The 27,467-nt window shown below is 45.2% G+C and overlaps 1 protein-coding gene across 1 annotated transcript in view; it reads right to left on the bottom strand.

Annotated features, from left to right (window-relative positions):
• The window catches only part of ADTRP (androgen dependent TFPI regulating protein), a 497,819-nt gene that overhangs the window by 441,897 nt on the left and 28,455 nt on the right, over positions 1-27,467 (bottom strand). The window lies entirely within an intron of this gene.

The raw sequence follows: 27,467 nt of genomic DNA on the forward strand, positions 1-27,467 counted from the left end.
CTTCCCCTGCATATTAAACACTAATAGCATTCACCTTGTAAAATATCTGCCTTTTCTGTGGGGTCACCACAGATGTTTAGCCTACATGCTGGCTTAAGAACAATTAGCACTGCTAACCAGTGGTGGAGTGTCTGTGCTCCACCTTTGATGATGTTTGAATTTGTATATTTCTAATTAGTATATTTAACTTACCTTTAAGTCCCTAGTATAAGGTACATGGTGTACCCAGGGCCTGGAAGTTAAATGCCACTATTGGGCTGCAGCACCTACTGTGCCATTCACTGTAGCAACAGTGCAGAACATTGCTTTAAACACTGTAGCCTTGCTGTGACCGTTTAAACACTGCAATTTAGTCTGTCAAAACAATTTTGACAGTGAAAACATCCATTTTAAATGTTATTATGTGACCCCTAGATAGACCTTGTAGTCCACAATGAGAGCATGTAGAAGTTTAATATTAACATGTCCCTACAGGGAGTAACACCCAAAAGTTAGTTTTTACTGTGGCAGGTGCAGCTGTCCTGTCGAGAAAAACAGAGCACAGATAAAAAATCCCAATACTGTATCTCAGGATGGGAATAGCTAGAAAAATAATTAAACAAGATGTTTTAATAGTTATTAAAATTCTAATTCAATAGTGAAGTCAGATTTTTAATACATGTCAAGGAAACATAACATTTAGAAAGTTACCTTTTCCCTGCCTGAAGTTCTTGCAGACTAATTTGCATTGACTTCTCCCAACCACAGATTATTATATAAATAGGCAAGAAAAAGGTGTGACATACCTCCTAGAAGAAAACAATAGGGTGACCTGAATGAGTAGAGATGATTGCTTCAAACCTCATCGAATAGGCAGGGTGGAGGCAGTGAGAAATATTTTTAACATTACTTTGTCAAATCCTGCTTGAATGTCAAATCCTGCTTAACATGTCTGCTGAGTTTACATATAACAATTTAGGATGTGAAAGACAGACCAGAATGCCAAGGTAATTCTTGTGTTCTACCACACTTTTGTTTCTGGGTTTTACGTATAAAACTGGGGAGCATTTGACAGGAAGGGAAACAGGATGCCAAAACAGATCTTGAATATCCCTTGGCTGGTTGCTGAAAACCCCTTCTTTTGTTCAAACTTCTGTCCCTGGGTTTATTGTGGGTACACAGTGGCTACCCCAAACTGGATTTTAGTCTTAGATGTGGAAGGACACTAGAATTACCATACTACACTACCTCCACATACTCACAGCCCTCACATCCCACGTTTGGTGTGTCCAAAGACTTTCATCATCTTCAAATTGCCCAGGTTGGGTGGGATTGGCCCGTCAACCTTTACCTAATTGGTTAGAGTATGCCAAGAAGACATTCCCACCCTATAGCTCATGCCAGGCATGAATGTGGCATCTCAAAGCACCTCTTCAGAAAACTCTTGGACTTAAGGAAGAACAGAAGAGGACTTGACCATATCCCGGTTGTACCCAGACAAAGAAGTGGACTTCAAGTATCATAAGGCTAATCTCCTTTTCAGACTACAAGTATACAACACACTAGAAGAAGCCTTTCTTGAAACTGCTCCGCTGACTAGTGGCAACTGGAACTGGACTGGACTATGCTATTGGCCTCTGCCTGCCACACTGTGAGTCTCCAAGTGCCTCCCCTGAGGCCCTGGGTGGCTTTAAAAGTGTAATCCTGTGGTGTATTGGTACTTAAAGGAATAATGTCAGGAGGTACAATCTTTGACCAGGATGAACCTGGTTGGTGTATATAACCTGTTCTCCATTGTTGTCAGCTTCATCTTCCACCTAGGTCTCAGTTTACAATGACCATTGACTATTGTTTGCACCTTATGTTTCTTGGTGCTATTCCTACTTGAAAATTTTTGATTTTTGTCATTATGGTGCCATTTTGCTTATTACATTTTACTCTAGTTTATTCATTTGGGTTGGGATTTTTATTCTTATGGATTATGACTTTATTACTGTTGTGGTACTGCATAAAATCTTTAAACTTTGCCCTAAATTGAGCTTATATGCTGTGTGCCATAGCTACCAGAAGGTTGAGCTTAGGTTAATTTAGTGACTTTGAGGTTCACCCTGAACTGGGCTGTGATTATTCCTTGAGATGGATAGCCACTCACTCCAAACATATAATCAAATTTCTTACACAGCTTGGCCGCTATTGTGCAGGCTCCTTTAAGCAATGCGTTTAGGCATGTTAGTGATGCCTGCAAGGATTTTGATGGACCTTTTTGCTCACAGTCTCATCACTGTAATGCCAAAAAGACCAGAGAGTGAATTAGTAATGCACAAGATGTCCAATGGCTGGAGTGGATGTATGACAATTTTTTTAGATTCTTTTGTATTAATTTTTAATTGGTCTGTACTGTATGATTGAGTAGGGTTTATGGTTTTACTAATTAACTATTTACACTAGTAATGCATATAAGCGATGTAAAAACAGATGGGTATGAAGAGAAATGAGTGAGGAAGGAGCAGAGTCAGAGGAGGATTTAGATTTTTTGAATAAGTAAGGTGAGTGAGTGTCATGTTAGTGTTATATTAACTTTTCTTATTGTCTCTAACGGCATCATTTGCTTCTCTTATCAAAGTAAATAAAATCATAAATGAAGTGAATAGTAAGTCTTTTACATTTGCCAAAAGTAAGTAAGTGAATGAGTACATGATTAAGAGGGTGGGTGCCAGATATGAATTTGAGTATGGAGGATAGCGAGGTTCATGCTAGTCAGTGTGATGATGCAAGTGAGATTGGTGTTTAAGTGAGCCAGTAAGTGAGTGAGTGGTGTGTCATAGAATAAGATAGGCAAATAAGGTCACTGGGTGAGACACATTGATGCGTATATAAAGGGTGAGTGAGAGCATTAATTATGTACTGGCAGCATGGCCTACATACACTTGAAAAAAGAACCAGTACAAACATTAATAAATGCTCAGTGAAATACTTAACATACTTATGAGATAAACACTTACTGGTAGAAGTATTAAAACAGTACAATACACATTACACAGGTAAGGTCAGCCCTCAAATATAACGATAGAAAACGCCCTTCTAGACCCAGGGACCTTCTCCCACTCAGTGACTTTCACATTTACTAAACAATGTAACCCCAAAACTGCCTCATACTGTATTTTAATGCCACACACCCTATCGGAATAAATAACTTGTAAAATAATACATCTTTGTGTCCTTTCAACCCTAAAAAGACCAGGTCTTGATGATTCCATTGAAGAAATCAAAAAATATATTCCATATTAAGCACTTTATCCGCAGTTCATTACTATTGAAATGTGCTTGATTTTATGAGTTGGCACTCAATTACCATCACTGTCCTAGAATTGACAACCTTTTTCTTTGATTAGTACAAGGAAGAAATAAATGTTGTAAATGACTCTTCAGACTCTGCTTTGAAAATTGCATTACATGTGACAAGACGGGTGATCCAGGGTGTTCCAAGCTCAGGCTAACTCTTAACACCATGGGTTAATTTGTCCTTGAAAAGATATTTCATACCATGAACAATTTGGTATTGACTGTCAGGGGCCAGAGTACATCTCCCATTAAACCTCTCTCTAAAAGTTGTAGCTCCTAACAGGGCTCCTGATTAGCAATGCAGTACTTTCAATTAATCAATCTGAATATATATAGAGTGGCTAATCATCCGTGAAAGTATCAAGGTGCCTAGAGTGCTACGCTTAGAGTGCTGCTGCAGGGGGCTCAGTTAAAAAGCCAGATCTTCAGTCCTTTACTGAATTCCATCATAGAGGATGAGGTCCATTGGTAAAGGTTGTTCCAGGACTTAGCAGCTAGGTTAGCGAAGGAGCATCTTCCACTGTTGCTTCAGCGGATGCGGTGGGGGTGGACGAGGCAGAGGGAAGCGGAGTGCAGGATTCTGGAGGGAAGGTGTAAGTTCAGTCAATGGTTGGTGTAAATTGGTCCCTGGCTGTGGAGGACTTTGAAGGGATGGATTCACATCTTGAACTGGTATCTCTTTTGAATGGCGAGCCAGTGGGGCTTCTTGAGATGGGTCAATTTAAGAAGGTCAAGAATGAGTCTGGCTGCTGAGTTCTGTATTGTTTGCAGTCTCATTAGGAGGTATAAGGTGATTCCAACATACAGTGTGTTTCTGTATTCCAGTCGACTGGTGACCAGGGCTTGTGTGACCGTACGTCTGGTTTCAATGGGGAGCCACTTGAAAATCTTGCAGGGCATGCGAAGGGTGAGGAAGCAGGCAGATGACACTGCATTTATCTGTCTTTTCATGGTGAGCTTACAGTCCAGGATAATGCCACGGTTGCGGGCGTGGTTGGTCGGAGTGGGTGCAGGTTATAGTCATTTGAAACTCTATTCAATTAAGGAAAGAAAACAGATTCTGTAGGATTGGCACAAAAAGTGCTAGCATGTGGCTTTGCTGGCTGAGATATCTGAATGGCCTGGGATATTTCGTGGAATATTCTGGCTTTAAAAATTGTCAGGAAAAAAATAGTAGCAGCTTTCTTCTGCACGACTGTGCTGTATTGTTTTATGCCAGGAAACTTTGGGAATGGAGCCTCTGTTTCTTAATGTTTTTATAGTCCATGCAATATATGCTGTTATGAACAATATTGCATGCCCCTTTCAGGGACGTTAGTTGGAGTCTCACCAGTATCATATGTAAAACAATTGAAATTGAAGAGTTTTAACACAATGAGTGTGCTCCTTACAATAGGCATTAATTAACATTTGGTTCAAAATATTTTCTGAATATTTATCAGTAGCCAAATTGGGACACTAGGTCTGTCAGGATTCAGTGCCATAGCTTGAAATTGTTGTAAGTAATATTAATAATAGCTCCCCTCCAACCCTGCTAAGTTTATGCGACAACTGGAATGCATGGCTGGTTGATCATTCCCACATGGAACTCTGTTAGAAATGGGGGTCTCTTGTTGGTAGTGGTATGCACCGTGTCCAAGCAGGGCCCTTTCCTTCTAGTCAGGGTAGGGGGTTACACAGCTAACGTAACCCCTGCTCAACCCCTTGCTAGCGTGGCACGAGCATTCAAGCTTATCTCAGAAGCAATGTGTGTAGCATTTGTATATAAACACACAGTAACACAGTGAAAACACTACGGGCCAGATGTACAACCCTATTTTGCATGCACAAACGGGTTTGTCACCGATTTGCGCATGCAAAATACAAAGGGCAATGTACTAGCCCTATTTAGCGAGTCGCAATTTATTTGTGACTCGCTAAATAGGATTAGCAACTCGCTATTAGGAAGAGGCGTTCCGAGGGCATCCCTTCCTAATAGCGAGTCTGAGGCCTATGTATGACTGTTTTGTGACCGCAATTGTGGTCGCAAAACAGTTGCAATTTACATCCCTTCTTAGAAGGGTGGTAAAGCAGTCGCAAAAAGGAAGGGGTCCCCAGGGGACCACTTCCCCTATGTGAATGCAGGGGGAAATATTTTTTAGGGGCAGGCAGTGGTCCCAGGGATCACTATCTGCCCTTAAAAAATGTAACAAAAAAGTTTCATTTTTCTTTTTTTAAATGCATACCGTTTTCCTTTAAGGAAAACAGGCTGCATTTAAAAAAAACATGCTTTATCGAAAAGCAGTCCCAGTCATGGAGTTCTGCTGAGCCAAGGAGGCCACCATACCTGGGAGGGCCACCCTTTCCCAATGGGGTCACACATCGCGAGTGCCTCATTACATTCATGAGAAATGCAATTTGCGTCCCCTTTGGGAATCGCAAACAGTGTCTCAGACACTGTTGTACATAGCACTTTGCGAGGCGCAAATTGTGACTCACAATTGAGCGCAATTTGCGAGTCGCAAAATGCTATGGTCGTACATCTGGCCCTACGAATGGACACCACACCAGTTTAGAAAAATAGCCACTATTTATCCAATCAAAACAAGACCAAAATGACAAAAATACAACATATGCAAAAAGAACAATTGATGGACAGAATGCAGAACAATGTCATACATTCACCCCAGTACAGAGATCTGGGCCTAAATCCATCGTTTTGTTGCTCGTCATTCCAGTTTGGACCCAGCCATATGCAAATCAGTCTTGGCCCTGCGCCCAATGGGAACAATCGAGCCCGAACTGCCAGGCCAGGTCCTCCCTGGACTGGAAACAAGCATCCTAGGACCGGTTTCGGGCTTTCAGTCCTCATCAGCCAGGATAGCTTAACTCCTTTTTTTTTTTTTAAGTTTTATTCTCAAAGCATCTTACATACAAAAGTTATGGCATAACAAATTAAAGCTAACATAACACAAAATAGAGAAGCGAAAAATGAAACAGAGACAAAGATAAAAGCAGGCATAGCAAAGAAAGAAGAAGGAGGATTCAACCAATACAATCAGTGATTGGGGCCCAAATTTTCAGACCTGTCTCACGTCTTCTACGTTCTTTTAATTAATACACAACTGATTCCATGCTGTATATAGCCAACAACCGAGCCCTCAAATTTAGAAATGTGGGGGAATCAGGGTTAATCCATTGAGAAGTGAAAACCGCCCTAAGAATAGACATAGCAATAAACAAGACACCAACTTCAGCTTTATTCCGGGTTCCCACATTTTGCGACTGATCAACCCCCAGGATCACTAGGGTAGGTGTTAACGTCAATGTTTTACAAGTAATCTGAACAAGAAATGATTCAATATCTTGTAAATAATTGACCTATATGGAGCAGGAGAAGAACATATGAATTGTGTCAGCAGTCAAGGTGCCACATCTGCTGCACGAGTTCCCACCGCTGCTAGATCATCTTGAGATTTTCCTGGGGGTATAATATAAATCAAAAGCTGACATATAATGTTGGGCCCTCAAGCTGACAGTTATTAAAGTCTGATTGGCCAGCTCTAATGAGGCTGCCAGATCAGTACCGACTTGACCCAATTTCCTGTCCCACCTATCATATTGGATGGCTAGGTCGTCGGGCAGGCCAGAAATTAGTGCCTGATATATTAACCCAATATCTTTTCTCTATAATCCCCACCAAAGGAATTTTCTCAAACTTGTCCACTCCTAGTGTTAGAAGCTTAGCCAGGTAACTCCTGATTTGTAAAAACTTGAAAAAATGCCTGGTGGGTATCCCAAATTTATCTTGAAGGTCAGAAAAACACAAGATTTGGCCCTCGGAAAAGAGATCACAGAGTACCTTGATTCCTGAATTAACCCAGCTGAAGGTTATCATGTCTTGTAAAATTGGAGGCAGAAGACCATCTGACAACAGGGGGGTTATGAGCATTACTATTCGATATACTGGATCGCCGCCTGATTTTTTTTCCAGACAGAATAGAAGGATTGAATGACTTTAAATTTAACTTTCTTATAGTAACTTGGTTCCAGATTCCTGACTAAGCAATTACGAGCATCTTCCCCAAGAAGAATTTCAAGGATAGTGGGTCTGGCAAATTCCAGCAACACTGCCTTTCCGCCAAATAATAATAGCCCCATTTGCTGTAGCAGTGCGGCCCAATGGTATAGCATTAGGGAAGGCAAACCAGACCCACCCCTTAGTCTGGGGAGTATTAACCATTTAGATGCCCTTCTGGCTTTATGATAGCCCCACAGGAATCTCGTACAAGCCCTTTCTGCATTGGAAATAAGATGCGCTGGGAATTCCATAGGGATAGTCCTAAACAGGTATACAAATTTGGGAAATATAGACATCCTAATGACGTTAGAACGACAGTGAAGTGAGAGATGCAAATGGTCTAGTCTCTCCAGAGTCTGATTCACATCTTTAATCAAGGGTAGCATATTGATTTCTGTTATCTGCTCTACAGATGCCGTGATCTTCACCCCTAGATAGGTTGCTACTGGGACTATTGAGCGTCCTTCTGGTTTTAAATATTCTGAATATATGGCTTGGGTTTTATCGTCATTAAGCCTATATCCCGAATTCACGCAAATTGTTTGGCTAGACCATAAACTGCTGGGAGAGCAAGGCAAATATCCTTAGTGAAGATGGCAACATCATCGGCATAGGCTAGCGTATTGTAAGCCATTCCATTAACAATAGCAGCCTGAATCTGTGAATATAAATTGAGAATAAAAGCCGGGAGCAGGGGCACCCTTGACGGGTTCCTCTGCTGATGGAAAAGGAGCGTGACTCTTGACCGGAGATGCGGACCGAGGCCTCTGTGGAAATATATAAGGCTTGAATGGCTGTGGTGAACTCCGCTGGGAACCCCTTAGTTTTTAGCAGCAGCCATGGAAACCCCCAGGAGACCCTGTTGAATGCCTTTTCGGCGTCCAACAGGATCATTGCCAGAGGTTGTCTACAAACCTGGGCCCAGTCAAGTAGTGCTACAGCCCGCCTAACATGGTCTGATGTATCGCGGCCAGGTATAAACCCTTGCTGGCGGGAAGAAACCAGGGGAGCAATGACCTTTCCCAGCCTGAGCGGTATGATTTTAGCAGAAATTTTGCTATCAGCGCAGATTAAGGAAATCGGGCGATAGGAAGAAGGACTGAGCTCTGGTTTGTCTTTTTTCCTAAAGACTACGATAGTGGTCTTATGCCATGAGTCAGGGGTCCGGCCGTTCTGAGCAAGTAGAAACAGGGATTCAAGCTCTCCGAATAGAGTATGCCTGAATGTTCGATAAAATTTGAGAGGAAGTGAATCAGGGCCGGCCACCTTACCCGCTGCCAGTGAGGCTATTGTTAATTCCATCTCCTCCCTAGTTATCGGGGAGGAAAGCACAGCCCTCTTTTCCGGTGTAACCTTAGAAGTTAAATAGTCGCCCAGAAATTCGTCACCCATATCTCTTCAACGTCCTCGTCTGGAGAGTAGAGAGTCTTATTGAACTCTTGGAATACATCCAGCACTTTGCCTGGTCGGTCCTGGATCTGGCCCTTTTTGTCTTCAATTCGGCATATCCGATTTGAGACACCCTTGTGCTGTAGTCTTTTGGCCAGCAATCTTCCTGTATTTCCGCCATACTCATAAATGCTGGTTCTAGATTGAGTAAATTTAGCAGCGAGTTCCTCCCCAAAGTATTGGTGTATTCTGTTTCTGCCAATTGCTACCTGACATTGGCATTCCTGCCTCTTCCCCTGATCTGCTATACATTGATTAAGCTTGACCTCTGCTTCTCGGAGCTGATTGACCCAACCATTAACCCTTTCTTTGATAACCTTCTGACGATGGAGGGAGAAACAAGAGTCTCCCCCCTCACAGCTGCCTTGAAAGTGTCCCAGACAATTAACTCAGGGGCTGTACCCTTGTTCCTCTGGAAAAAGTCTGAAATCCAATTTGTCAGGTAGTGGCAATATTCTTGGTCTAGCAGTAATTTTCGCTCAAATGTCCAGGTTGACAAAACTGGTTGTGGGCCACTAGACGGGATTTGCATAATTAACGGATTATGATCCGAGATTACTCTGGGATGTAACTCACATCTAACCCCATCAAGAACCGAATCTGAAACAAAAAATAATCTAAACGTACACATTTTCTATGGGAAGCCGAAATAATAGTATAGCCTAATTCAGTTGGTCGGAGCCAGATATCTACTGAGGCATGTTCATGGCAGAGCCCCCGAATAGCTGTGAAAGACTTGCCCTTCCTCCTGAAATATGGGGTATTACCATATAAATCAAAATTAGCATTCAAGTGAATATTAAAATCCCCACAGAGCACTTGGGGAGAGGGCCACAAAGCAAGTTCAAGACTCAAGAAATTTAAAATAGAAGGTTCATCGAGATTGGACCATATATAGAGCAGATAGTGTATGAGGACCCCCTAATTAATAAGTCAGCAATTACCCAATGACCTAGATTGTCCGCCTTTACTTGCTTGGTGATACACGTACCTTGACTGGTCATTATGGCTACAGCCCTAGTAGTTGTAGCTTGTCAGGAGCATGCAATCAAATCAAGACCAAGTTTGTTTAGCCAGGCACGATTATTCCAGGAGACGTGAGTCTCCTGCAAACATAATAGGTCTATGTCTAAATACTTAATAAGTTTGGCTAAAATGCTCCTCTTCCTTCTATCATTTAAGCTGCAGCAACTTAGAGAACAGGTTCGAGTGTAATTATGCCTACCCATCTTCTTTAGGTACTCTCCAGATCAGCCAAGAGAGCTCCAAGTACAGTGATCCAGTGTCCCTAATCAAAATATCACCTAAAATGAGAATAACCAAGCATTGCTTTAGAAAAGTTTTATGTTGTTTGCCATAACTGTTTTGAAAAAACATTTGTGCCCCTCACTCCCAACAACCTTGAGACCCCTCGCCACCACCCCACCCCCTTCCCTTGAACCCTTACCCCCCTAAGCCCTCCCCTCCCAACCACTATCATCGAAGGCATGGGGACCAACGGTCCCTGGTGATGCTCAGCTGTGATCCCCACTCTCCCTCCGTTGCACACTAAATGTAATCTGAAAGAATGTATGCAGCAGCAATGAAGAACAACTTCAGCGAGAAGAAAAAAAAAAAAGAAAAGAAAGACCAGGCCTAACAAAGAGCGAATAGAAAAAAGAAAGCAAACCCCCCCTGGGTCAAGACAATTACAAGTTAGCTAAGCCAAAAAGTCAGTCAGAACCCAGACTTATAGGCATAATGCTATCGTAGTACTGTCCAATAACAGCTCTAACAGTCAATAAAGGGTTTTACACAGTCTTCATAGAAAGTAAATACTCCTTAGCCTGAACCTCTGACTGAAAAAAATTAGTTTGACCTTTAAAAACCACTTTTAATTTGGCCGGGATTAGGAGAAAAGTCTGGGCGCCCTTCGCCTTGAAATTGGGCATCAGTTGTCGAAGATGCCAACGCTGTTCGACTGTCTTCTGAAAAAATTCAGGGCGCACAAAAAAGTTACAGCCTTTTCCGGACCTTTTACGGTCGGGCCTAGCCCGGTCATACAGGGATTCCTGGGCCAAACAATTGTTGAGGGAGATCAGTATGGCACGAGGGCGATTGACAGTCTCCCCACCTGAACTACGTTGATTAAATGGGAAGCGATGCGCCCTTTGGATTTGGGTCTTCCAATCCCATTGAGGGAGATCTGGAAAAGCTTCCTCGAAGAGTTCGATTACCAATTGGCGGCTGTTGGAGCTTTCGTGACCCTCAGGAATACCCAGAATTCCTAAATTATTACGCCTGGCGTGATTTTCAAGGTCCGTTAATTTGAACAGCGTGCCATCTCTGATCGATTGTATAGATTCCATCTCAGTTTTCTGAGTGGCCAGTTCATATTCAAGTTGGTAAATCCTAGTTTCTGTTTCTCCAAAAAAGTCCGAGCATGTCTTTGCGATAGGCCAAATAGAATTTTGCAATTTCCTGCAGGCCCCTTGTGTGCGGGAGCTTTCAGCCCTTGACTCCTCCCTGTGTGCCATCAACACTTGGTAGATTGTGGATAACGTGCATTCTTCAGGGCAAAAAGGAGCAACGGCCGTACTAGCAGGCGTTGCGCCTTCTAGAATGCTGTTTTTATCACCCAAGTCTGGAGAGAAAGAGTAGTCCCAGGACATGTAGCTGGGTCTGAACTGAGGTGGCGAAGTGAACTAAAGAATGATGATGGACTCAACCCATATCTGTGACTGGGGGTGAGTGTCTGAAAAGTTTCAGCGCTCCATCCATCATCTCCTTGTGTTTGCTTTGTTCGCCCAAAGTTGGCAGGGTATACCCAGACGTGGGTCTCTTGCTCACTTTGCCACTGGATTCAAGCTAGCCTGGCTGATGAAGGGTGTTACCCAGAAGCCGGTCCCAGGATGCTTGTTTCCAGTTCAGGTAAGACCTGGATTGGCAGTTCGGGCTGGACTGTTCCCATGAGGCACAGGGTCAAGACCGATTTGCATCTAGCTGGGTCTGAACTGAGGTGGCGAAGTGAGCTAAAGAATGATGATGGATTCAACCCAGATCTGTGACTGGGGGTGAGTGTCTGAGAAGTTTCAGCGCTCTGTCCATCATCTCCTTGTGTTTGCTTTGTTCGCTGTTAGAAGCGGCTGTCTCTAGTTGGCAGAGGTATGCACTTCTGACAAATAGGGACACACCTTTTCTAGTCAGGGCAAGGGGATCACACACTTAGATAACCCCTGCTCACCCCCTTGGTAGCTTGGCAAAGCAGACAGGCTTATCTCAGAGGCAGTGCGTTAAGCATTTATGACCACATACAGTAATAAAGTGAATACACTACAAATGGACACAACACAGTAGTATTATAAAAATAAGGATGTTTATATAAGGCTTAGCACAAGACCAAATAACGACAAAAATATACCACAATCTTAATAAATACTCTTGGAAGGAAAAATAATAGTTCAAGCACGGTTTCTTCTTAGCACAAAGTCTTTAGTAACAAAAGCAACTCTTCTTCTTTAAAACACAGTTCTTGGCAACAATGTAACCCACACGGGAGTCACACGACGTCGAGGCAAAGTTAATCCAAAGGTTCGGCGTCGACCGCGAGGAGCGCTACATCGAGCCCGGAGTCGCACAGACCCCCACAACACAGTACCTTGGAAAAGTGAAGCACTCGATGATCAGCGGCGTCGAGATGTCCGGCGTCGCGTCTTCGGCGTCGATCGGGCCTCGGAGTCGGGGCGATCTGCAGCGGCGTCGACCGAAGTCAGGCAGGAGCAGCGCTCACGAGATGAAGCAGGATACGGCGTCGTCGATGTCGATGTTGCAAGAGTGAGCAGCGCTCACGGCGTCGATAGGGCTCGGCTTCGATGCGATCAGCGGCGGCGTCGACACAGGGTCACTTGGAGCTGGAGCCGAACTCGCTACTCACTGGCGTCGCTACTGGCGTCGATCGGGCCCGGCGGCCGGCGTCGAAGGTGCGGGACACTGGAGCCGTTACTCACGATGTCGAGCTGGATTCGGCGGCGTCCGTCGGCGTCGAGATTGCTGGATTCTTCAGAGGTGCTGGATTTCAGGTTCCAGCAACAAGCACTTTTAGCAAATAAATGAAGTCCTTTGGCCCTGTGACTTCAACAGGAGGCTGGCACTCTTCCAACCCTTGGAGATTTTCTATAGCAAGTTTGAGAGTACACACTCAGTTCCTCTCTCCTGGTTCCTTGGCAAAAATAAAGAAGCAACTGCAGGATTCCCCCAACAAACAGCACACTGGCAGAAGGGGTAGGCAGTCCTTGGATCAGCAGGCTTCTTGTCCTTGGTTCAGGTTTCCTTGTCAGAAGTGATCCCAATTCTTGGTTCAGGGGTCCTTCTCTTATACCCCTTTTTGGCTTTGATCCCTTTGTCCATGCAGGGGAATTTTTCCCCCATCTTGGGTTTGTTGTGGGTGTTGCCAGGCCTAGGCACCTGGCCTATTCACTGTGCAGGGCAGAGTCTTCAGCCGCCCAGCAGGAGCGGAGCCAGCATTGTCACTGGCAGGGCCATCAGTCGCCCGGTAGGAGGGGGGCCAGGAAAGTCCTTGGCAGGCACAGAGTCATCAGTCGCCTGGCAGGGGGGCGGAGCCAGCATTGTATCAGGCAGGGCAGGCTATCAGGAGCTACTCTTCCCCTACTCTCAATGCAAATGCCCCACTCATCCCACACTGACTCATTCAGACCTCTGGAGCCACCCAGCTCCTGTCACACGCACACCAGAACCAGCAGAGACCGGTAGACAGTTAGACAAGAAAATAGCTACTTTCTAAAAGTGCTATTTTCAAACACAGAGTCCAAAAACCATCCACCCAAACGGATGCGTTATTAAACCCTGAGTTCAGGGATACCAAACTCGACATTGCACCATGCTCTCCGAGCCCGCTAGGATTATAGCATTAATAATCCTGGCAGCCCATTCTAACTTATGGAGAGCAGGTTACCTTACAATAGTGAAAAACGAATATGGCTGTAATTCACTATTAGGACATGCCAACCTTGTCAGGCTTGTCCTACCTTATGCTTACAATGCACTCTGCCCTTGGGCCTACCATAGGGGTGACTAACATGAAGTTAAGGGAAGGTTTAGGGACTGGCAAGTAGGTGTACTTGCGCAGTTTGCGTGACAGTACCAGACTGCACGTAGGTCTAGCAATGGCAGACCTTCAGACATACTTTTACTAGGCCGCTCTTGTGGGTGGCACAACACGTGCTGCAAGCCCACTAGCAGCATTTGTATTTACAAGCCCTGGCACTCCTGGTGCACTCTACTAGGGACTGACAGTAAACCAAATAAGCCAAACATGGAATTCAATCACTACAGCAATTTCACATACGGAGCACTTGCACTGTGGCACTGATCAGCAGTGGCACAGTGCCCAAAGCAATATACCAGCAAAAACATCGTAAACAGAGGAGGCAAACAGACAAAATGGAGGAGAGACTCATGCCAATGATGCCAGGTCTAACACGTGTCCCCTCCAGCTGAAATGTGGGGAGAACTACCCTTACCCTAGGGAGTCCTCATCACTAAGGCGGAAAAATCTGGACAGACCATCAGCATTGGCGTGATCTGTGCCAGGGCGGTGTTCCACCGTGAAGTCCATCCCCTGTAGGGAAATGGACCACCTCAACAGCTTTGGATTCTCACCCCTCATCTGCATCAACCATCTGAGGGGCCTGTGGTCTGTCTGAACCCGGAAGTGAGTCCCAAACAGGTAGGGTCTTAGCTTCTTCAGCGCCCAGACCACAGCAAATGCTTCTCTCTCTATCGCACTCCACCTCTGTTCCCTGGTAAGTAACCTCCTACTGATGAAGGCTACAGGTAAGTCTCGGCCCTCTTCATTCACCTGAGCTAGAACAGCCCCCACGCCATGCTCTGAAGCGTCCGTCTGGACAACAAATTCTTTAGAAAAGTCGGGTGCCTGGAGTATGGGTGCTGTGCACATTGCAGTTTTCAGGGTGTCAAAGGCCGTCTGACAGGCGTCAGTCCAGATCACAAGTCTTGGCTGCTTCCTGGAATTCAGCGAAGTCAAGGGGTGCACAATGTTACCATAATCCTTGACGAACCTCCTGTAGTAACCCGTGAGACCCAAGAAGGCTCTCACCTGAGTCTGGGTTTTGGGCGGTGCCCATGCCAGGATGGTATCAATCTTGGGTTGCAGGGGGGCCACCTTGCCGCTTCCTACTTGGTGCCCCAAGTACACCACTGAACCCTGCCCAATCTGGCACTTACTGGCTTTGATTGTGAGGCCTGCTCTGCGCAGGGCCAACAACACTTCCTGGAGGTGGCGCAAGTGTTCCTCCCAGCTGGCGCTGAACACTGCAATGTCGTCCAGGTAGGCGGCACTGAAATCCTCCAGTCCAGCCAAGACCTGGTTGACCAACCTCTGGAAGGTGGCAGGGGCATTCTTCATCCCAAAGGGCATAACCCGGAACTGGTAGTGCCCATCTGGTGTGGAGAATGCTGACCTCTCTTTTGCCCCATCAGTCAAGGCGATCTGCCAGTACCCAGGCGTTAGATCAAACGTACTAAGGTACCGGGAAGCCCCTAACTGATCTATGAGCTCATCAGCTCTGGGGATGGGGTGCGCGTCAGTCTTGGTGACTGAATTGAGTCCTCGGTAATCCACACAGAACCAAAGTTCCGGTGAAGCACCAGGCGCTACAGCCTTTGGGACCAAGACCACTGGGCTGGCCCAAGGACTGCTAGAGGACTCAACCACCCCTAGGGCAAACATTTTGGAGACCTCCTCCTTGATGTATGCTCTGACCTTGTCAGTCACTCTGTAAGCCTTGTGCTTCACAGGAGTGCTGTCCAGGGCGTCCACATCATGGACACACCACTGAGTAACACCAGGAATCAAGGAAAACAGATCAGGGAATTGTCCCAACAATTGGCGACAATCCTGCTGCTGTTCAGGGGTCAGTGTGTCAGAGAGGACCACACCATCCACTGACCCATCTTGCTCTTTTGCATACAGGAGGTCAGGAAGAGGCTCACTCTCCTCCTCCATTCCAGCATCTGTAGCTAGGAGCATTCCCGCTTCGGACCTTTCTAAGTGGGGCTTCAAACGGTTGACATGCAGGACCCGCAAGGGGTTCCTGGGAGACTTCAAGTCCACCATGTAGGTGACATCGCTCTTTTTCTCCACAACCTCAAATGGTCCAGTCCACCTGTCCTTGAGCGCACAAGGTTCCACAGGGGACATGACCCAAACTTTCTGTCCAGGTTGAAGCTCCACCAGAGTGGCATTCCGGTCGTTCCACCGCTTCATCTCTTCCTGGCTGGCCTCCAGATTTGCCTGAGCAAGATCTCTGAAGCGCCTAGTCTGGTTCCTAAAGGCCAGCATGTAACTGTATACATCCTGGGGAGGTTTCCTGGGAGATTTCTCCCAGCCTTCTTTGACCAGACTCAAAGGTCCTCTTACCGGGTGTCCATACAAAAGCTCAAAGGGGCTGAACCCTAGAGACTTCTGTGGTACCTCACGGTAAGCAAACAACAGGCATGACAAGAGGACGTCCCATTTACGCCTCATTGGTTCTTCAAGACCCATAATCATGCCTTTACGGGTACGGTTGAATCTCTCAACCAACCCATTACCTTGAGGGTGGTAAGGAGTGGTGAACTTGTAGGTTACCCCACACTCCTTCCACAGAGACTTCATATAGTTGGAAATGAAGTTGGTGCCCCGGTCTGACACCACCTCTCTGGGGAACCCCATTCGGGAAAAAACACCCATCAGTGCCCGTCCCACCACGGGGGCCGTCACTGTTCTGAAAGGTATGGCTTCCGGGTACCGTGTGGCATGGTCCACCAAGACCAGGATGAACCTGTTGCCCATGGCTGTCTTGGGGTTCAGGGGCCCAACAATGTCAATCCCCACCCGGTCAAAGGGGGTACTGACCACGGGAAAAGGTTGGAGGGGAGCCTTCTGCTTCCGCCCGCTTTTCCCACTTGCCTGGCAAGTTTGACAGGTCTTGCAATGGATATCTGTATCCCTTCTCATCTGAGGCCAATAAAAATGGGTGACAAGCCTGTCATAGGTCTTGTCCTGCCCCAGATGTCCAGCTAAAGGAACGTCATGAGCCAAACCCAGTAGGAAGGCTCTGAAGCGCTGGGGTACCACCAGCACACGGGCTGACCCAGGCTCAGCAGCCTTAGGCTCGCTATACAGGAGATCGTTCTCCCAGTAGAGGAAATGTGACCCTGACTGATCACCTGTTGTCTGGGCTGAGGCCTGCTGCCTCATACCCACAAGAGAAGGGCACACTTTCTGTTCTGCACAAAATTCTTCCCTGGAGGGACCACCATCCTCCTGCCAGTGGGTCAGCTCGGGCAGGTCTCCCAGTTCAGCAACTTGTTCACCTGTGGGTTCCAGGGCATGCCTCTCAAGGTCTGCCTCCTCCTGGACCACGGGAACTACGGGGGACGGTTTCCCGCGCCCCCTGCCTCTTCTCTTTACAGCTGGGTCCTGGGCCATACTTTCAGGCTCCAGAACCCCATCAACACCCTTACTTGCTGTCATGGATCGAGTGGTTGCACACACCCACTCTGGCACACCCAACATTTTCAAATGTGTCTCCCTCTCCACCTTAGCCCAAGGGGAGTCTTCTAAATCATTGCCCAGGAGACAATCAACAGGCATGGCGGGCTTTACAGCAACTTGAAGAGTACCTGAAACTCCCCCCATTCAAAGGGAACCTGAGCTACCTCACACTCTCTCTGGGAGTTGTCAGCAGCTATCACAGGGTAGAATGTGTGGGGAACAACCTGCTCTCTGGACACCAAGTGACACTTGACAGCTGTCACACTCGCTCCGGTGTCTCTGAGAGCTTCCACTCTATGGCCATTAATGGTCACCCACTGCCTATATTTCTTAGTGTTACTAGGTAGAGGGGGTGGAGGGACCATTTCCATGTCTCCTAAAGAGACCAGGGACATCTCTGCGGGACCCTCCCCACCATGGGCAATCATCTCCTCCCCTCCCAGGGCTACACTCGCCAACTGATGGGGGGGTGCACGGGGTGGTGCACTAGAGTTCTTCAAGGGACACTGAGGATCATAAAAACGGTGTCCCACCTGCTTACAAGCGAAGCAGGTCATTGGGCCCCTATGACCAGGTTTACCTGGCGGGGCCTCTGATTTCTTCACGGGGGAGGCTGGGAACCCTTCCCTTGGTTCCCTTGGGGATTACTTTGGGGCCCTTTCTGGAACTCCCTCTGTTTACCCTTGTCCCCCGACTCTTCTGCTGGGGACCCTGCCCACCTTTGGCTGAGTCTCCCACTGGACCCTTGTGGACCCTGGTACTGACCCAGCGGTCCGCCTCCTCAGCAAGTTTTCTAGGGTTAGATATCTTGCTATCAATAAGGTGCTGGCGCAGCTCTGGAAAACAGTTATTAGACAAGTGCTCCCAAGCAAACAAATCATAAAGAGCATCATAACTTTCCACTTTGCTGCCCTTTACCCAACCATCCATGGCTCTGCAAAAAAATGACACATATTCAACCCACGTCGTACCAGGCAATTTCTTACATTCTCTAAAGGCCTGCCTGTACTTTTCTGGGGTTAGGCCATACCTTAACATAAAAGCATCTTTCATATGAGTATAAGACATCCTATCCTCAACAGGCATGTCTAACAGGGTATCTCTTCCTTCATTCACAAAGCGACCCCACAACCCCGCTCCCCAATCCTTCTCAGGGACCCGGTGGGCCAACAATGCTAACTCATATGCTTTAAACCATTGACCAATATCTTCATTCTTCTGAAAATCTTTGATCACATCTTTAGGAAAATAAAACCTACTTTCTGCAGGCACAGATGGGATGCTGCCACCAGAGGGATTCAATTCTAACTCCTTAGCTTTGAGCTCCATGTCCCTCACCATTCTCTCACGCTCAAAAGCTAACTTTTCTCTTTCAAACTCCAACCTTTTGATCTCCATATCAGCTTCTCTCCTGCCTCTTGCATTCTCTATCTCCAACTGCCCATCTATCTTAAGTTTTGCCATCTCCATGTTGTATGCTCGCTCCTTTGCCCTTTCTTCTCTCTCTTCAGGAGAAAGACCTTTGGAGGACACACTGCTGCCAGGAGGGGATACAGGCCCATTCACGGGCACTTCCTCCTCTCCTTCCCCTGTCGGTACCACCACCGGATCAGAGGGATCTCTGGCCTCTAACCAGGCCTCCAATGCTTTGAGATATTCTGGTCTCCTTGAAATGCCTGTGGTAGGAACTTTCAACTGCTTGCAAAAGGATTTCAGCTTCCTTACTGGATAGTCGTTTATCTTACTCCTATCAAATTCCTCCACAACAACAGGTGTAGCGCCTCCAGCATTACTCATGGTCAAAACTGGCAGTTTCAAAAATCAAGCTCCAGGAAAGCGGAGAACAAAAATAGGATATCCAACCAAAACAGATTGTGGCTGCGCTATGGTCTGCTTTCGCTATGTAGCGCACACTAATCACTGCACATGGGTCATAAATGCAAAGTTCAAATCCTCACCGCTGACCCACCAATGTTAGAAGCGGCTGTCTCTAGTTGGCAGAGGTATGCACTTCTGACAAATAGGGACACACCTTTTCTAGTCAGGGCAAGGGGATCACACACTTAGATAACCCCTGCTCACCCCCTTGGTAGCTTGGCAAAGCAGACAGGCTTATCTCAGAGGCAGTGCGTTAAGCATTTATGACCACATACAGTAATAAAGTGAATACACTACAAATGGACACGACACAGTAGTATTATAAAAATAAGGATGTTTATATAAGGCTTAGCACAAGACCAAATAACGACAAAAATATACCACAATCTTAATAAATACTCTTGGAAGGAAAAATAATAGTTCAAGCACGGTTTCTTCTTAGCACAAAGTCTTTAGTAACAAAAGCAACTCTTCTTCTTTAAAACACAGTTCTTGGCAACAATGTAACCCACACGGGAGTCACACGACGTCGAGGCAAAGTTAATCCAAAGGTTCGGCGTCGACCGCGAGGAGCGCTACGTCGAGCCCGGAGTCGCACAGACCCCCACAACACAGTACCTTGGAAAAGTGAAGCACTCGATGATCAGCGGCGTCGAGATGTCCGGCGTCGCGTCTTCGGCGTCGATCGGGCCTCGGAGTCGGGGCGATCTGCAGCGGCGTCGACCGAAGTCAGGCAGGAGCAGCGCTCACGAGATGAAGCAGGATACAGCGTCGTCGATGTCGATGTTGCAAGAGTGAGCAGCGCTCACGGCGTCGATAGGGCTCGGCTTCGATGCGATCAGCGGCGGCGTCGACACAGGGTCACTTGGAGCTGGAGCCGAACTCGTAACTCACTGGCGTCCCTACTGGCGTCGATCGGGCCCGGCGGCCGGCGTCGAAGGTGCGGGACACTGGAGCCGTTACTCACGATGTCGAGCTGGATTCGGCGGCATCCGTCGGCGTCAAGATTGCTGGATTCTTCAGAGGTGCTGGATTTCAGGTTCCAGCAACAAGCACTTTTAGCAAATAAATGAAGTCCTTTGGCCCTGTGACTTCAACAGGAGGCTGGCACTCTTCCAACCCTTGGAGATTTTCTATAGCAAGTTTGAGAGTACACACTCAGTTCCTCTCTCCTGGTTCCTTGGCAAAAATAAAGAAGCAACTGCAGGATTCCCCCAACAAACAGCACACTGGCAGAAGGGGTAGGCAGTCCTTGGATCAGCAGGCTTCTTGTCCTTGGTTCAGGTTTCCTTGTCAGAAGTGATCCCAATTCTTGGTTCAGGGGTCCTTCTCTTATACCCCTTTTTGGCTTTGATCCCTTTGTCCATGCAGGGGAATTTCCCCCCATCTTGGGTTTGTTGTGGGTGTTGCCAGGCCTAGGCACCTGGCCTATTCACTGTGCAGGGCAGAGTCTTCAGCCGCCCAGCAGGAGCGGAGCCAGCATTGTCACTGGCAGGGGCAGGGCCATCAGTCGCCCGGTAGGAGGGGGGCCAGGAAAGTCCCTGGCAGGCACAGAGTCATCAGTCGCCTGGCAGGGGGGCGGAGCCAGCATTGTATCAGGCAGGGCAGGCTATCAGGAGCTACTCTTCAACTACTCTCAATGCAAATGCCCCACTCATCCCACACTGACTCATTCAGACCACTGGAGCCACCCAGCTCCTGTCACACGGACACCAGAACCAGCAGAGACCGGTAGACAGTTAGACAAGAAAATAGCTACTTTCTAAAAGTGCTATTTTCAAACACAGAGTCCAAAAACCATCCACCCAAACGGATGCGTTATTAAACCCTGAGTTCAGGGATACCAAACTCGACATTGCACCATGCTCTCCGAGCCCGCTAGGATTATAGCATTAATAATCCTGGCAGCCCATTCTAACTTATGGAGAGCAGGTTACCTTACAATAGTGAAAAACGAATATGGCTGTAATTCACTATTAGGACATGCCAACCTTGTCAGGCTTGTCCTACCTTATGCTTACAATGCACCCTGCCCTTGGGCCTACCATAGGGGTGACTAACATGAAGTTAAGGGAAGGTTTAGGGACTGGCAAGTAGGTGTACTTGCGCAGTTTGCGTGACAGTACCAGACTGCACGTAGGTCTAGCAATGGCAGACCTTCAGACATACTTTTACTAGGCCGCTCTTGTGGGTGGCACAACACGTGCTGCAAGCCCACTAGCAGCATTTGTATTTACAAGCCCTGGCACTCCTGGTGCACTCTACTAGGGACTGACAGTAAACCAAATAAGCCAAACATGGAATTCAATCACTACAGCAATTTCACATACGGAGCACTTACACTGTGGCACTGATCAGCAGTGGCACAGTGCCCAAAGCAATATACCAGCAAAAACATCGTAAACAGAGGAGGCAAACAGAAAAAATGGAGGAGAGACTCATGCCAATGATGCCAGGTCTAACATTCGCCCTAAGTTGGAAGGATATGCCCAGACATGGGTCCCTTGCTCACTTTGCCACTGGATTCAAGCTAGCCTGGCTGATGAAGGGTATTACCAAGAAACCGGTCCCAGGATACTTGTTTCTGGTTCAGGGAAGACCTGGCCTGGCAGTTTGGGCTGGACTGTTCCCATGAGGCACAGGGTCAAGACTGATTTGCATGTAGCTGGGACTGAACTGAGGAGGCGAAGTGAGCTAAAGAATGATGATGGATTCAACCCAGATCTGTGACTGGGGTAAATGTCCTTCACTTCCTGAAAGTGGCACTTCAACCACACAATTTAAAAACTAACCACACTATAAGATTTCTTTTATAATTCTGAGTTCAGGGAGCCCAACCTCTAAATCTCTATCTCTTCCCAATTGAAAGTTACACGTGTAGGATTGTTACAAGGTAGCTCAAATGATAAACTATGGGTAAGATAGTCCTCACAATAGCGAAGATTGAACCTGGCAGTATTTCACTATCAGGACATGTAAAACACACCAGTATGTGTCCTACCTTTAAAATATACTGCACCCTGCCCATGGGGTCACTGTGGACCTACCTTAGGAAAGCCTTACATATAGAAAAAGGGAACATTTTGGCCTTGCAAGTGGATGCACTTGCAGTTTAAAACTGAGCACACCAACACTGCAGTGGCATGTCTGAGACATGCTTGCAGGGCTACCCATGTGGGTGGCACAACCAGTGCTGCAGGCCCACTATTAGTATTTGATTTAAAGGTCCTGGGCACACACAGTACACTTTACTAGGGACTCACCAGTGAATCAAACATGCCAATCATGGATCAACCAATCATAAATACAATGGGCCTCATTTATGAAAAGTGATGCATCACTGCGTGAAAACAGTGATGCGTCACTTTTCACTGTGCACTCCTTGCGACACCAATGATGCGTCATATTTACAGTATGACACATCATGGCGCAAGGAGTTACAGATACGTCAGTATTTCTGACGTATCTGTATGGCGCAAAAGTGACGCATTGCTGGAGTGTGTCACAAAAGTGACGCAACTCCAACAATGTGTCCTTTCACATGGGGCAACCCCCATGTGAAAGGACCTGCGTCAGTCTTACGCCTGCTGTGAGGCAGGCGTAAGAAATTGACGCATTTGTGTCCTAGAAGTGGCGCAGTGAAATCTTATAGATTTCACTGCGTCACTTCTATGACCCTTTCTTGCGTCAGAATGCCCCCCTGCATACATTATACCTGGCGCAGGTATAATGTTGCGCAGGGGTTTACAAAGTGACACATCTACCTAGATGCGTCACTTTGTAAATATGGTGCAACAAAGCACATTTTTTACGCTGCTGGTGCGTCACAAAAAGTGACGCACCGGCGGCGTAAAAGTGACGCACGGCCTCATAAATGAGGCCCAATGTACACAGAGAGCATATGCACATTAGCACTAATTAGCAGTGGTAAAGTACCCAGCATCCTAGAACCAAAAAAAAAAGTCTGGAAATCATAGAAGGAAGAAGGCAAAAGGTTTAGGGATAACCCTGAAAAAAGGGCCAGATCCAGCGCCCTCAATGAACTGTTTGGAATTCCCAACCTTCGTTCTCAGTCATTAGCTTATGTGCTCAGGGCAGGTGACGACCAAATATTTTTGGCAAGGTCAAATGCAGTTCTAAATGGATGATTTAAAGATGTCACACCTACATGTTAGACTTTAGCACATAGCTATTACAGCAACATGAATGATCTAATTACCCCGGAAAACCCTGGACAATATGTCTGTGCCTCTAGCAGGGAGGTGGAATTACTATCTCTGCTAAGGGACACAATCTCTTGGTGTGCACTGATCATAATAAGTATCCCATCTCAGTATTCTCTGCGGATAGATGTATTCTGTTTATTTCGTGCTCTACCATTGAATAATTCCATAACTTGCATGTGGCAAATATTCTTTATATCATCTCCACTGAATTTTGTGAGCCTCTAGGCCACTCATTCATGTCCTCAGTCATAATTACTCTTGTTCTGATGAAGACCCTTGAAGTATGTAGGGTTTTAAACACCAGGACTGGTGATTCAGACCCTAAATTACTGATTGGTTGGAATTGGTAGAGGATGTTTCCACTCCATTGTTTTAATGAAATCAGACCCAATACATATGCACCATATAATCACAACCTGCACTTAGCGCCTTGTAGAACACTGTCTATTCTGAATATATCACCAAAATATATTGAACTTTTGAGTTAACCTATTGTATGGCAAACTGTTCTTGTCTCTTTATTTTGCATGTATAGCTTCCAGAGTGAATTAGCTACACCCTAAAGGTATTTTGCTATCTCATACGATTTCTAACCTCAGAGAAACCCTGTTGAGTAAAATAATGTTCTGTACATGTCACAAGAAGAACTTGGTTAACATTTATGTAATAGATTCTGAAGCCTTCTCACATTGTGTTGATTTCAAAATGTTTCCTTGGGTTAGTAGACAACTTTTCTGTTGCACAGAGGCTTTGTAATAATCAGCCTCAGACTTAAGATTGATTTTCTAGCTCTACTGACCAAGTGATACTTAATAAAAAGAACATTTACTGTGTTGAAGGAATTGTTGGTAATTTACAGGCTCTAAAGTGCTTATAAACAGAAGAATAAATAGGTGTCCAGCCAAGCCATATAAATATTTATTGTCACTTGCTAGATATTATGCACACAAACTGGACAGTTGGGTATAGAACAAGTGCAGCACCAGTTTAGAAGATTATGCGGATATATTTAGACCAAAAATGTATGAATCAGTGTGCTGGTCCTGAAAGTACCCTCTGTCCAAGGGCGCTACCTTAAACAGGAAACAATCAAGACAACAATATAGCAGAACCCCACCACCTTTCTTGACATATATGCAAGAAATCTTAATAGTCCATATAAGTCCAATCGAACCAATTAGTACGAGAGATGTCAATTGTCCCAACAGATGATTTATAATTTCTTTTATTTTCAACCAAAAGCCAACGCGTTACGTCCTGATCTACTAGGATTTATTCAGGGCAATAGTATTTCCTTTGAGTATAACTGAAAAATGAAAGCGATCGTCCGATGTCCAGTAACCAATAATCAAATATAACTGGTGTTTCTTGACTATTTCATGTATTAGTATAATCAAAATAATCCATAATCATCTCTAGGGTGGCTCCTTTCCAGTCCCAAAAACAACTTTGACGCTGCGGTATGATGGCCGGCGACAACAAAGACAAGCAATGCACATCAGAAGAATTCTTAAGTGAACGCGCAGGTGGGTATTTTCCACCCCAAACACACGGTCCTGTAGCAAAAGCATCTCGCGACGTGGCTCTATTTTCAAGGATGTTGTGTGACCACGTCGCGATAACTGAGCACATTTATGTTAGTCCTCTTGCTAAATTATAGTTTGTTTCTGACAATATAATTTCTTTCTAGGATAACCATATGTGGATCCTTTCCAATTTCATTTGTTTTAGGCATCATTGATGCCGCTTTGATTTTGACAAACTAACTACCTTTTGCCTTCTGTAATAATTCTCAAAATGACATTAACCTTTATGTTTTTTACTTTGAATTTTGTCCCATGATGTTTTCCTTTGTTTTTAACAAGGTCCCTTTTTTAGTGAGACCCACATGGTGATGCATCTCAACCCTTTTGATTTATTAATGAAAAGCGTTGACACCTCCAATGGCACATAACAACATGAATGGGGCGGGGAGTTTTGCTGTTATGGGTATGAATATGTATGCTCCATTGAGAATGTGCTGATTGTAGTGAAGTTCAATAAAGGGTTTGAGGATTGGTGTAAAAATTGACTGGGGCTCCTGGGTATATGAATTGGTCATACCAGTAGGGCCTGCGAGTTAAGCGTCTATTAACTTGATAGATTTTGAGTGTATAACTGAAGCTAAAAATGAGTCTAGTTTGTGTTCAATGCTGAATTTGTTGAGTGGTGTATTTAATGTTAATTCGGGTGATTTTGAACTGAAGCAGTAAAATGTGTGAGTGAAGTGTATGTATATGGACAGTAAAGTTAATGACTACGGGGTCATATCAGTGTCTACAAACATAAAAAGATAGATTGATAATGATGGTGTATCCATGTGTGGTGAAGTATATGTAGAACTGCATCAGGGTGTCTCATATTTTTCACAATTTTATTCTACATTACAGGCTTTTCTGCCAAAACAGGAAGGTTAATCCTCTTTCGAACAAGGCAGTCTAAAGGAAACTAATGAGTGAAATGTTTTGCAGAAAAGAAAATGTAAAAATAGGTAGAGTTTTATTTCTTTTTTAAAGTGTATGAACTTAGGTTCTTACAACATTGTCATTCATGTGCAAGTACAAATCACCAGTAAGTTTGGGCAACTGTTTTTATTCTTAATTCTATGAAGTCCTCCATCTGCTATTATATCTATTTAAAGATTCTGAACTACAGCACGTGCATAACTAAAAAAGTAGTCTATGTAAATTCTAAATGCATAACTTCTTCCTGATATAGACACTATTTGGTTTTAAAACACTTAAGATTTGAATGTAACAGTCCCACAGTTTCCAAGTCATTAAAAAATAATGAGGAGTGAATCCTAATAAAGGGGTCAATGATTTGAACCATTCCAAGTGCCACACTAAAAAGTGGGCTCTCACTCACACACCTAACTTCAAAAGACTCTCACTTGAAAAGACTGACTGGATTGTCCATTTAAGGTAATTTAGAATAATCCTCCCAATCAAACCATATAGCATCTTTCCAATTTCCAAGATTGATAAGAAGTTACAAAAAATATGGAAATTACATTATCACATTACTAATAATGCTCCAACGCCCTCAGAATGAATCACTGGATGCAAAAAAAAACACAACATTAATCTATAATTCACTTAAAAAACCATAGGTTTCAGGCCTTATATAGTTAGGAATTAACATTTAAAAACCCATTGAAATTGCTCCTATACAGTTAGTTGTACTAACTATATTTCGCGCACCCGCAATCCACTGCTGATGATGTCACATATTACATGATTCATGACATGGTCAGTGACATCACTGATGACATCACTGATGAAATCTCAAATGACATCACTGATGACATCACTGATGACATCTCATTTGACATCACTGATGACATCACTGATGACATCATCCAGTGACTGTGTGTTTCTGTAAAGTTTAAATATGTTTTACATATTGAAGAATGAGTTGATGTATAAGTGTCTGGATGAAGGATTTAGTAGGTGCGTGACTGACTGTATGAGTGAGTGATTAAATGTGTCTTACTAAATGCATGGGTTAGTGACTAAACTGTCTAAATGTGTGCATCAGTATGTCTGTTGTTGTGTAAGCTGCACCATGTGTTAATCAGTAGCTATATGAATGGCTATATGGGTTATTGATTGGTTGCTCAAGTATTTGAATGGGAGACTGAGTGTGTGTGTGGGTGGCTGGGAGGTGTGTGACTCTGTGCATAGATGTGTGAGCAGTTATTGTTATTGTTATTGTTATAGTCAGCTTATATAGCGCCAAATCACCTGCAGGTCCCAGGACGCTTTTGAACTGTCAGACACAACAACCTAGACGGTGACACAACGGTGGGGGAGCTAGACATGATTTACCGCTGCTCTAAATAAGATGGTTTTAAGGGATTTTCTGAAGCGGAGCAGATTTCCTTCTTTACGTAAGGCTTCGGGTAGTTCATTCCAGATCTTTGGCAGTAAGGTCG

Source organism: Lissotriton helveticus, chromosome 4_1 (assembly GCF_964261635.1).
Source record: "Lissotriton helveticus chromosome 4_1, aLisHel1.1, whole genome shotgun sequence".
In the NCBI taxonomy this organism is placed as follows: domain Eukaryota; kingdom Metazoa; phylum Chordata; class Amphibia; order Caudata; family Salamandridae; genus Lissotriton; species Lissotriton helveticus.